General features: G+C 42.6%; 1 long non-coding RNA gene across 1 annotated transcript in view; it reads left to right on the top strand.

Moving 5' to 3' along the window:
• LOC311511257 overlaps nt 1–13,067 on the top strand; it is a 39,134-nt gene extending 26,067 nt beyond the window's left edge. The window contains exons 2-3 of the long non-coding RNA XR_014709237.1: nt 11,407–11,492; nt 12,979–13,067. This is a non-coding gene — a long non-coding RNA (uncharacterized lncRNA). The remainder of the gene's footprint in view (nt 1–11,406; nt 11,493–12,978) is intronic.
• Nucleotides 13,068–13,293: the final 226 nt, after the last annotated feature.

Below are 13,293 nucleotides of genomic sequence, written 5' to 3'. Positions count from 1 at the left end.
GGGGAGGAAAGCGAAAGCCTGTGAAAGATCAACAGGGCTTCAGAAAGGGGGAAAAAAACCAAAACCTTATTCCCCCCCAAAAAAGAGAGCTTTTCTGTGAGCCCTATCAAAGCCACACTGCGTCCTTCAGATGAAAGTCCTCCCTGGTTAATTTGCTCCTTTTCACACCTCCTTTGTTTTTAAAGGCTGTGGCACCTTAATGAACAAACAGCATAAGTCCGTAGCATGGGAAAAAAAGATCTGCAGCATCTCTTTGCTGGATTCCGTGTGTTCTTTGAGATGCCTCACTGGAGAATTAAAGCCAGCAAAAATAAACTTGGGAGCACTCTTTGATATATGACTTATTTTGCAGTTTATAAACACTCCAGGCACTGCAATGAGTCTAAACACCCCAGCTCAATGAGTGCAAAGCCCTCTTATCCATGGAAAAATTACCAACACCGTCTTCTAAGCTTCAGGAGCTGGGCCTGCACATCAGCCAGTTACCAAGAACCACAGAGGGAAGGGTTTTGATCGCTGGTGAATAAATTAATTGTTGCCAGTCCCAGAAGCTTGTTCCTTGGTCATAAACCAGAGATTCTTGGAGGTCTGGGGACTGTCTCTGTCCAGCCAGAAGGAGCCAGCTCTGATGATGGGTTCTGTGACAGGTGGACATTTGCCCATTAAGAACCAAACTGAGAGGACTCCTTGGCTAGTAAACAAACCTAAGATACTAATTGCTTTGGTCTCTAAGTGACCTTAGGTGGATTCAGATCTCTGAACTCCATTTCCTGTTGCCAATTCCAAGCCATCCATTCCCTGCCAGACACATTTCTTAACAGACATGCAAACCTCTCATCATCCCTCCTACCAGCTTTGTTTAATAGATACTTCCTCCTTTGGAGCTTAGAGCAGATTCCATACCTGAGAGGTGGGAGGAAGCAGCTTCCTTTAAACAAATGTGGCTCGTTAGTTTTTGCAGAATCTTCTTCTGTTTCAAAGCTTCTTAAGGTCACAGTTCCCAGAAGCTCTGGAGCAGACACCTTCAGGACCTGATTTGCTGTTGTCTTACACCTTATGTCGTCCTTCACATCAGTGCAAAATGAGTATAAAACCCAATAGATCTTGCCCACTCCAGGTATCTACTTTCAGGCCTTGTTACATTGCTAGAAAAATGGAAAGCACCTTTGATGGAAATATGAATCCGAGTGTTGCTCATTCTCATGGTTTTATTGCAAGTCTCTCAATATTGGATGTTTTTCTTAAAGCCTCAGCTTTAGGTCAGGTGATTACATGTGAATCAATACCTTTGATTTAAAAACAAAGTAAGTTTCTAGCCCTCATGGTTAGGGAGAAAAGCCTGAAAACATGGCCTAAGTGTATCCTTCAGACTCAGAAACTTGATGGAGCAGAAAAATACCCCAAAATGTATTTTTTAAAAATCTGGTGATTGTCTTTTTAAAAATCTTATAATGTTGGGGACCTAACTCATGATTTATTAATGTTTGGGGTTGGTGATACTGTATTCTGATCCAGCAGCAAGTTATACCTGTTTTGCACTCTGTTTGCACTGGTGCAAATCACCCCAGAAAGTGCAAGGGAGTTGTGAATCAGGCCACCAGCCTGCTGCAAGTGCTGGGGAGGGAGGGCAGGTGCTAAAGACTAAGGCATTTCATTATTAACATACAAACAGTTTAAAAGGACAAGAAACCTGCAAACAGATTTGAGAACCACTGAATCCCTTTTAAACATCCAGTTCTGCAAAAGGGGACCGGTTATGGTGCATTAAGGGTATATGCTTTGGTGGTTCCTGCTGTATTTTCTCCACCAGTTGATCAGGATTGTCAGTTTCTTCCAGCCAGTTCAGCAGTTCCAGATGGCAAAAATTCAATGTATTCCAATTTTTAAAAATAGAAATAATAAAACAAATGGTAGCAACTAGCAGATGTTGCAAAATGTAATTACCAGCTAATCAGTTCTGGCCCTTTTTTTAAAAAATTTAAAATAGCTCCCAGATTTAGTAAACTGCGATCGGGTTGGCTCTGCCTAGTTACAAGAGAATGCACAACACAGATCTAGGTGCCTGGGGAGCAGTACAGCTGTTACAGCAGGGTGCAATGTCTGTTGTGGTGTACAGTCCTACAGCCCAAGATGTAGCTACCGGGTGCTCGTGAAGAGGGACTGTAGTTCCACTAGGTACACATGGGATCCCAGGGTAGCGTGTGGGTTAAAGATACAGGTTCCAGATGGAATGGGCAAACGTGCTGCAGATACTGTAAATAGTGTGTTATTGGACTGTAGGTGCCGCATGCGTGTGTGGGTGCCCATAGTAATTGTGGGGTGCATGGGGGGGGGGGCATTGTGTAGGCGAAGCTGCAGCATAGCAACAGCTACTGGAGCCTGACTGGCTGGTTGGATGCCCTCCGAGAGAGGGAGCCTTTTGGGAGTCCACCCAGGCTGTGCTTTCTCAGGTAGATATAAGCATGTGTTGTAGATCACCAGCAGGCTGAAACAAATGCCCCTGATTCGCTCAGGCCCCTGCTTTGATGTTAATCCCAGATGCTCACATTTAAAATGAGGCCTTAATGCTTCATTCTTCCAAAAATCAATACTTATCTTCTCTCTTTGCTGGTCTCTTAAACGAACTGTGTCACAGAGCAGAGAAGGTCAGAGGAGGCTGCGTTGCTGGGGGTTGGCAAATTGCTATATCTGTTTGCTATGAAGCTGAGCAGAATGACATGGGTTCACTCCTTATTCCATATGTATGTTCCATGCATACATTTGCCAAAGACTCTCAGTAAATTCTTTTCTTTTCTTTTCTTTTCTTTTCTTTTCGAATATTTTTGGGAGGACTTAAAGGGAGGAGGGAATTGGACAAAACACACACATTTATGTAAACAGCAAACTGGCTGCAGCTTTGAGGTGTAGAATACAGTGGACTACTGGAATGCCTCCAGGATAATTCGGCCAGACCCTTATTCTTCAGTGTAATGGATTAGAAAGTCACAATACACCACTATTCTAAGCAGCACGAGGACTGAAAGCTAGACAAAAAAGAAAAAACCCCTCTCCTCCACTCTCCCTCCCTCTTCCAAACCTGTACAACGAGGTGCCAATTAAAGCAGAAATGGCAGTTCGGCATCCGAGCTGACATCTCTGGAATTGATGCATCTTTAGCACTTGACAGAAATCCTGGCTTTCTTACCTCCAGTGTGGTGTTTGGAAGAAGGAAAAAAAATCCCGAACTCCTGCCAGGGAAATACAAAGCCCCCTCTCCCCACATGCACAGTTTTAAAGATAGTTTTTTAATAAAATAAGCAGCATTTAAATTTGTTTCATTTATTTATTTTGTTGTTCTGAGCAAACAGTGGGGGCTTATCTCTCATTCTCCTGTTAGGGAGAGGGGTAGGAGCCTTTCAAGACGTGTTTCAATTAAGATTTTGAAGCTGAGCAATCCGAGTTAGATCAGAGTAGAGTCTGATCTCAGGAACTCCCCTGCATTCCCTGTTGGATATTCAGAAATGTCATGTTTTGTAATTCGGCATCTTCAACACCGTTCACTAACGATTACATGTTTGTGAATATTACCTGGAAAGATCTAACCTGTTTTCCTCCAAATGGCTTACCCTCTGCGAATGGGAGGTAGGAGAGGGGTTTGTTAGAGAATAAATACAGAGCCATGAAATTTGTCATTCAATTTTGGCATTCAATTCCTATATATTTCTGTATAATTCTGAGGGGTGGGGATAGGGGAAGGTCTTATCCTGTGACAATATAGGTGTGCTTTCTATAATTATTTTTAACTTTGACATTTTTTGGAAGTTTTTTTGTTACCAGATGTGAAACAGACAATAGTAAATAAGCCACACAAAATGTCTTTTTAAAAACAGCTGCAAGGTCTGAGTGAAACACAAGGAAGGCAGGACGTTCAGGAAACAAAGGCAGTCTCATTGCCTCAGCACAGGGCTAGAAGCTAGGAACTCTGGAGCTCTCATCCCTCCTTGGGTTTGCCTTCATTGCAAAATTACATCGTTACAACATGACCTCAAGTAGTTAATGAATGTCACGGGGTGTTCACCCGCTCCTGCCCTGAAGGGCTTGAAATCCGCCCTGGGAGAGGGCTGACTGCGAGAGGGCTGCTGCTAGGGAAAGCAACAAGCTTCAGCAGATTGGGGAAACAGCCACAGCTGCGGCCATGCCCCAGTCAGCTGGCCTTTCTAAGAGGGCACTGGGCCAGGAGGACGAGGACAGAGTCTCTCTCTGACTGTAGAGAGGGAAGGACCTGGCTGCCTGGGGACTGAGCAAGCTACCTAGAGTAGAGTAGCGCTGGGGGAAGGCAAAAGGAGCTGGGGAGCTCTCGCCTGGAAACCCCCACAGGCTGCAGGGCCTTGTGCGGGGCCTAAACAGGTTCTGGGGCTGCGAAGGGGCAGCCCGAGGCTAGGTAGAGGCAGTAGGTCCTACCCCCCTTGCCTATGATGACTGGCTCTTATACTGCAGTCCGCCCCAGGGAGCAGGGGCTAGATGGTGACTGGCGGTGGCCATCTGAGGCGAGGTGGGGATAGAGGGTGGGGGTCCCCGGGTGGGCAGGGGGGGCAGGAAGACCCAGATCTGTGCGGGCACTGCCAGGGGGCAGCACCCCGGCTGGAAAGGGGCACCAGGGTCCAGGAGGGACACGGGAGCCAGCAATGGCGGGACACCGGCAGAAAGCGCTCTGGAGCTAGTAAAAAGAGCTAATTCCCCAGACAGCTAGCAGGAGGCGCCGCAGGGGTGAGTCCCGCCCCGTCACAATGACTAATGCAATGTTATATGCTCCAAGCCTGAATCTCAATTGCCCTCCACCTTGTGTCGTTAGTTACACATGACGTGATTTCCATGGGTAGATCGTCAGCAGCAAGGACTGAGCCCAAGACCTCTGCACCTAAAAGCTAAAGCTTCTACTGCCTGAGTTAAAAGCTTCAGTGGTGTTAGCTCAAAGACTGTACCGATTCAGAAACCTCCATTCAGTTCAGCCACTAGATGGGGACAGAGACACACCGAGTAAGCAGGGGTTGCACAAGAATGTAAAACACTAGGGTTCTGATCTGGTACAACTTTGCACTCACTTTGCACTGGTGTCAATGATGACACAGAGTGTAGGGCTGTGAGGAATCAGAGGGAATGACAAGAAGCCTAGGGGTAAGCACAACATTGCGTGTCTCGGCCGAGTGTAAAGTCAGGCTTAACATTATGGCTCCTCTAGGTCCTGTTTTAACACTATATCACTTTCCAGCACAGACACAACACACGTAACATGATGGCCCTGGGCGAGTCACGTAAATGCTTTGTGCCTCCATTTTCTGGGCTTCTGTGGCCCATTTGGAAAGTAGGTGAAATGGCACTTGCCTATGACTCAGGGGAGTTGGAAGGAATAATTAGTGCATGAAGCACTTGGAAGATAATTGTACATTCTATTACTATCATCTACATTAATTTATTCCACTGGGCCCAGTTACTGCAGCAAATGACTACAAGCTTGATAGATGGACCTTCATTTTGAGAAAGCCAGCTGAAACCAGAGAACAAGCACAAAAGGTCCAGAGGTTTTATTCCAATAAGCATTCTGATGCCTACAAAACACCAGACAATGGCTATACATCTGGTGTGTGTTGTGGCCACTCCTTATTACAATAAGCATAACTGTCTCACCATAACCTTGTCCACCCTCACTTTGTTGTATTCACCTGTTGTTCTCTTGTCTTATATTTAGATTGTAAGCACGTTGGGGCAAGTATGTTCTTTTCTTTCTATGTGTGTGCATGTGCAGAGCCTGCAACAATGGGGCTCTGTGTGTTACCACTAGAGCTCAGCAGGCACCAGATTTTCCATTTCATGGGAAATTCCACAATTTAAACAAAAATTCCAAACCGCTTCTAAATTTCCCATAAAAATGGAATTGCAATAACATTTTGTTTTGGGTGAATCAGAACATTTCATTTTGACCTCTTATCAAAAAGACCTCCTAAAACATTTCAAAACAATGATTGAAAAACAATGAATTTTGTTCCAAAATGTTTCAAAATAAAAACTCAAAATGTTATGAATTGATTTCAATGAAAACTTCATGTGTTTGTTTGAAAAATTTCCAGCAAGGTCTAGTTACCACAATACAAAGGATAAATAACAGACTTTCAGAGCTTCATCCAGTCTGTCGGTATAAGCCTTTTGCTTGCAGAACTCCCATACACAGAGGGCTTGAATGATTGGGCCCTTGGGGTGGAAGTCTCATGAGAACAAGCTTGCTTGCTTCGTATTTCTTGCTTGCAGTTTCACTTACCATATTTCAGTGCTTCTGTCTCTGCTCTTGTCTGGAATCTGAAGGCACAGAGGCTGCTATATAGATGTGTGAAATATATATTAAGTTATCCAAACAGTTTTGAACTTTGCAAAGTTTGGTTCAGGTTGGAACCTTGGTTTGAGTTTTAGGTGAAAGTTCAGGTCATTTCTCACTTCATGTATGTAAATTTTTATATTTTTTTACTCAGATGTAATAATGATTTTTAAAAGGCTATAAAAAGCTCTAAAGGTCCTAACAGTTGCTTAGTCTTACAATTGTAAATGATGATTATGCAGCAACAAAAACTAAACACACACAAATAACATGAACTCAGCCAGCCAATAAATCCACAGGTTAGTGGGCTTCATTTAACTGAAAAGTGGTTCTTGGTTTTGACTTTACATGCAAACCATTCAAAAAATGCTCTGGTAGTGACCCGAAACACTGTACTAACATTGCTGTGAGCTCTAAGCTCCTGGACTACTTCAACTGGATACTGTAGAGCAGTGATACTCAGACTGAGACTTGCGAGCTGCAGGTGGCTCTTTAACGTGTCTCCTGCGGCTCTTTGCAGTCCATGATATTAAAACGCTGTGTGATTGGTTAATAATTTAATCTAAGTTATTAACCTATCAGGATGCTTTTACAATATTAACTGACTGTAATTGATCAAATAATACTTGGGCCGTCATTTTGCTGTGAGAAAATATACGCGCGTGTGTGTGTATATATGTATATATAAATTATAAACTAAATATTCCCATTGTACATTTTAAATATGAGTAGTACTATAGTAAATGAAACAATGAATTCCCACCACTGTGGCTCTGTTGGGTAATGTTGATCTCTAATTTGGCTCCTGAACCACTGAGGTCTGAGTATTACTGGTGTAGGGTATTGCTTTGAAAAGGAAAAGGACTAGAGAGATTTCCTTTATGGGACCCTATATCCTAAGGGACAGCATGACAATGCTGTACTCTGCTTATCTGGGAATTCTTTCTTTGCAGATGCTGCATCTCAAGGGACAGCATGAATGTGTAGCACTGCGCTTAGGTAGGAATTAATCTGGATGGGCTAGTTCATTTCAGGGATGATATGAATGTGCTATGTTTCTGTTTAGCTGGGAGTGCTATCCTTCGGGGCTGGGCATCCCAGGGGGTAACACAAATATGCCTAACTATGCTTATCTAAGAGTTCCACTTTAGGGGAACAGTTCTTCTCAAGGGATAGCACAAATGTGCTGGATTCTGCTTAGCTGGGACTTATCCGTGTGTGATAGTCTCTCTCTAGTGATAACAGGAAGTGCTGTTATCCACTTAGCACTGTGTAAATCACGCGTGTTTACTGATTTGGAATCTTTGTTTACTATCGGAACCTGCCCATTTCCTCTTGGCCCTTAGTCTGAGGCAGGTTTGACCGACAGAACCAATGTACTGGCAGGATCCTGGAGCGAGAGATTCTAATCTGCGCCTTGAATGAACATCTTTCAAAAATACCTGCACCACCGCTGGGCGTCCATTGCCAATATCAGATGAAACCTGTGATTACACCTCTTTGATTCTAACCATCAGTTGCTTTCTAAGGTTTACATTATTCTTCCTGGCATGCCTTTCTTTGTGATGAGCATAGAAATTACCATGGAGCAGAGTGGGAATGAGGATCAGAGGATCTCATGGTCTCTAAGTCCTCCCTTAATGATTGCTAGGAGATGGCGAAGTAGCCCGAAGAGCCTTTTCTCAACAAGATTGCCAGCAATGTGTGGGCACCAGCACTTAGAACTCTGTTGCTTTTAGTCTCGACACTGATATTTTAGATTATTATCTTTCAAATTTTAAATGTGAGATCTACTGTATTGAAATACCATGGTACAAACTAATTGCAGGTTTCATTGTTCGTGTGTGTGTGTGTGTGACATAAAAAGCACAATCTGACTGACTGTAAACCTGATGGTTTGAGAGAGATACTTCCAGAATATCACACTAGAAATTGTAAGAGACCTGTGAACATATATGGTTATAGTTACAAAACCCTAAACAATTTAATTGGAGGCTGCTGCCAAGAATGTTGAAAACTCCTCAGATTTTTTCTGTGAGGCTGAAACTTTCTTTGTCATGGACAACAGAGATGCTCCAGGAGAGAAGAGGTGTGGGGCTTCCCATCAGGGAGACCCTTTGTCTCAGATTGAAGCTTGGGAAGCGTAGTAGCACAGATAAAAAGGATGGTGTTGCGATTAAAACCCTAGACTGTGGCTCAGGGTTCAAGTCACAGTTTGACCATAGGAATTAGGCAAATCATTTAATCTCTCTGGGCCTGCACTCTCTCTGTAAAAAGGTGATGATAATACTCCCTTTCTTCCGCCATTTGTCTGTTTAGACTGGATGCTCTTTGCGGCCAGGATAGTCTCTTACCATGCATAAGTTAGTGTCTGTGTTTTTATAGCACATAAAAATGAGGTCCTTTTTTCTAACTTTGGTGCCTTCAAATTAATTGCTTAAAACCCTCATCAAAAGGTCCTCAAATTAACATGTATCTCCTAAAAGCTGGACCTATCTGTACTCTTAGACCCTTTCATCTGCATTTTATGATACCTACCTTTAGACACCAGTATTTGAATATTGGGCCCACTGAAGAAAACAAACAGAGCAGGTTAATTTCAAGCCTCACTAAAAAGAGTGGGGGAGAGTGGAAATCAATGCTCCCCAGATGAAAAAGGAGGGAGAATGTTATTTTCCAGTTTCTAAGAGGCTGTTTTTGTTGTAAACAATAGAGAATGAACCTGCAAAAAGAGCAGCCCTTAAAAATGTCCTGCTAATCCTTAGGGTGCTCATTGTGTTTCATAACTTAATTGTAGGAACACACAAAACTCAGTGATGAAGCTTGTTCTCATCATCACAATTAACTCTCGTTTTATGTGCTGCAATGTTGCAGCCAAAAGATTTGTTGCTGTTTGCTGTAACGTAGCAGAAAAATCCAACAGATATATTTGATCTTTGTTGGAGGCATCTAGGCACGAATATAACAGACGGAGAATGACCTAGACTCAGAGGTATTCCTCTTCCTTTAGGATGTCTTAAAGGATCACTTTCTTTGTCATAAGGGTAATAGAAAGTAAATGGAGGATACTTGCCAAGTGCCAACAAATGACATTTTTATTCTGCTCTAGAGGAAGGTGGAGTCGCTCTCAAATCCTTGATGGATGAGCATGTTATCAATTCCTTCCTCAGAAGTGGAATAAAGAGCAGAATTCTACAGAGGGACGATTCCGCTGTTGACTGGAAAGTGTCTTTGCTCAGTCCTTTAGAAGAAAAAAAAAGACACAGGAAAGAAATCCTAGTCCCCTAATGTTGAAAAGAGGCTTGAAGACAAAGGCAGATAGAGTAGATTACACTGACATTTAATAGCCAAGTCACAAAGACCCTGGACTTTTATTCTATTTTCAATACGAGGCATATTATAGAACATGTTGGCAGTAAACAATTATTTCCCAGTATAAGAGAACCTGAATCTATTAGCCCGATGGCTGGTGATTCGCTTGTTTGCCCTTTTGTGTCACTCAGCAAAAGCTGATCCCAGTTTTTCAAGGAGTGACTTGTGAGTGAGTATATGTTGTTTCTATTACCGTAGCCACCAGATCCCCCCAATCAGTATCCAAACCTCATTGTACCACAAACATTCTTTGCCTTGTAGAGGCCTCTCCTGGACTATGGGGACTACTTGAAAGATGACAGATGATCTATAGACATTTGGAGACAATATGGAGATGGGGAAAGTTAGGGTCAGTTGAGTCATGGTTCTCATCCAGCCTTTGAAAAGGACCATGTGTTCATGTTATGGATGGGCAGAATTTCAGCACATTTCTTCTCCCAAATACATTTACCCTTCTCTATTGGAGACCAGCATCTCACCTGTCTTCAGTATTGCACTGACCCTGCATTATTAGTGTTTTCTTTTGTCTTAGCAAAGACTGCATTGAATGGGTGCCTGTGAGGGGAATTTATTGGCCAATGAAGCTCTTGAATATCTCACTTCTCTTACCACCGTGCCCCTTCCACTCCTCCCCCACCCCACCCCACCTTAGCCTTCACTCTCATTGAGCTTTGGATGTTGCAAGTGATTATTGTTCTAGCTTAATAGGAAGCTGTAGGCAACCAAGCAGAAAAACCACACAATAGGTATGTTGGGATATATATGGGTTAAGTAGAGACCTGGAAAGCTGCTAATGTGCTGACATGGCATTAGGGGACAAAGGCAGAAGAAGGCTGTAGTTCTTGGTTTAATAAATAAGTTGCCATATTTTCCCTTCCCTGTTGCTTGTAAGAATTAATAAGTGTTGCAGCTGCATAAGAAATGTGGGGATCTAAAGGATACGTTTTGGGTAAAGCAGCATTATCTCCTCCTCCCTTCGTTTCCCAGCTACATAAACAAGCCCTGGCTTATGGCCCCTTCCTACCTCCCCTGAAAATTGCTGACCGGGGAGATTTGTGGCAACAAACTGTTGCAAAGAAATATATTTTCAAGGTAAAATGCCAGTGTAATATGTGTAATGCTGTGCACAATAGATAGGGTGGGGTTACTAACAAAGTGAGTGTTTTTATGAGTTAATAAGGAGCTTGGGGTGTTGTAACTGATGTAGGTGTGTACATACTAACAAACAAAAAAATTGTGCGGTAACTAATTCGGTGTTTACTGGACAATTGGGTCCAGGGGAACAAGTACCACAATAAAAAAGCCCATCTACTCAAATCCGCCTCTGAGTCAGCCTACTCCTCTTTCTTCTAACAAGCTATAGTTAAGAAACCTCTCAGCAAAAAATAGAGGGGTAATTACAGGGCAGTGGCATGCTTCAAGATCTCGGGCCATAGTGACAAAGCTGTTCTGCCAATGCTGGGAACTAACAGATCAAAGGACTACTAAAAAAAAGCCCTTCTCAAGAGAGGAAGGAGGGCCAATTGTCAGGACATGTCCAGGTGGACAGAGAGGGAATGTACAGGAGTCAGGAATTCCCCCAGGTCCAGGGAAAGGTAAGCCTTAGGAGAGGCAGGCATGCATCTATAGTGGTTTATTGTTTTAATACCTGATGCTTTGGTTCTAAATAAATCAAACTTTGCTTTCAGAAGGCTGCCTGATAACTGGTTGCCACTGCCATTGTACCCGGATGGAACAGAATTACAGGCGCTGAAGATAAGTCAGGTCGGCTGAGGTAATTGTGGTTGATCACAGGGGACTGGATCCCAGGGCCCGATACAAGAGTGGGAAAATTTTATGTTTCCACCTCAAGACAGAGGGGATGGCTTGAGGCCTGAGACCTGAAGGGGGTGTGCTCAAAGAGACCAGGAGGGACCAGAGGTGCCAGTAGCTCAGTAACTGTGAGAACCAGAACTTGGGTCACTAGAAGGACTGGAAACCATCTTGCTATTTAACATTGGTCCTCTTTTTCCACCATCTTTCACAGGAACAACTGTACATACAGCCCTTTTTAGTTTATTTTAATCACAACCATGAATCGCAAAGTAAAATTATTTATTAGGGAACAAAAGTTTCATATTGGTCAAGATTTTCAAAAGCAACCATTGATTCTGAATGCCTCAATTTTTCTCTGCCCAGTTTGGATGAAGGTCTGATTTTCAAAAGTATTGAGTGCCTGCCCTCTGAATCTCAGACTCCTGTACGGTCTCAGGTTAGGCAGCCAAAATTTTAGTGATTGAAAACAAATGGTATAGGGTTTTTATGTGTGTGGGGGGGGGGGTGGGGGGGGAGGAATCTAGATACATGGTAGGGCTTAGAGAATGTGACTGTTTTGGGATGAACCTGTCACCTGGTCCTAAATAAAACAATATTCATGTTTGGTTTGACACTCATCATATGTGTTTCTAATGCTATTACAAAGTAATAATCCTCTCATTTGAATTTTATCTGCATGGTAGAAATGTAATAGTTTATTTGGAATGTGCTATTCACATTTGTCATACCACATGAATATTTAAGATGAATTTGGAGGCTGTTTAATTAACAATGTTGTTTGGGTTTGTTTTTGCTAACACTATATAGTTCGTTTCAAAGGAGAAATTTATTCCTTTTGTTGTGGATAATAAATAGAGAGGATTCAAAAACCATTAGTTACTTTAGCCTAATATGACAAGCAAACAGGAGATCACTGATAGCTTTATTAAACTGATAATGTCTTCTGCAGTTTCCACAGTATGCATCCGATGAAGTGAGCTGTAGCTCACAAAAGCTCATGCTCAAATAAATTGGTTAGTCTCTAAGGTGCCACAAGTACTCCTTTTCTTTCTACACCAGCCTGCAAAAATAAATAAATACACGAAAGTCTGTTTCCTTACATCTCTGAGGGCTTATGGAATCCCAGGTGACAGATGGTTCTGTTCTATTCTAGGTAGGTTCTTATATTGTTTCCTACATAATAATATCTGAGCACTTTCCAATTTCCATTAAACAACATGACTAACCTTTCCAAGGGTCATGGTGGATTCTCCATCACTGACATGTTTTTAAATCAAGATTGGATGTTTTTCTAAAAGGTCTGCTGTAGGAATTATTTTGGGGAAGTTCTGTGGCCTGTGTTATACAGGAGTTCAGACTAGATGATCACAGTGGTACCTTCTGGCCTTGGAACCTATGAATGTATGAAACATCTGTCACATGTTGTTTGTTCTTTCTCTCCTCAGAGAGACAACTGTATGAATTTCACATCATCTGATTGGATAAAGCTGGATGTCATGGTACCAAAGAGCAACGTGATTTGTCAAAAGGGGAGTGGCTTAATAAAAGAATACTTAGACATGCTCTGAGCCTTTTTATATCTCCAGTGATGGTTCGGCTGGAGTTGCTTGAAGCTTCTTTGAGCTGGTTTGTGTTTTAACCAAAGTGGGTAGTCACCTTCTTAAAATACAGATTCCCCTGCCCCTTTGAAATCACTCTGCCCACTTGCATGAAAGTTAGCCAGGACTGTCTTTCTGTGTATCCATCTGTCTGTGATATTT

This window comes from Lepidochelys olivacea (assembly GCF_965140295.1).
Source record: "Lepidochelys olivacea isolate rLepOli2 genome assembly, chromosome: 22".
In the NCBI taxonomy this organism is placed as follows: Eukaryota; Metazoa; Chordata; order Testudines; family Cheloniidae; genus Lepidochelys; species Lepidochelys olivacea.
The sequence above is the reverse complement of the archived record's forward strand: the minus strand, read 5'-3'. Positions and strand labels throughout refer to the sequence as shown.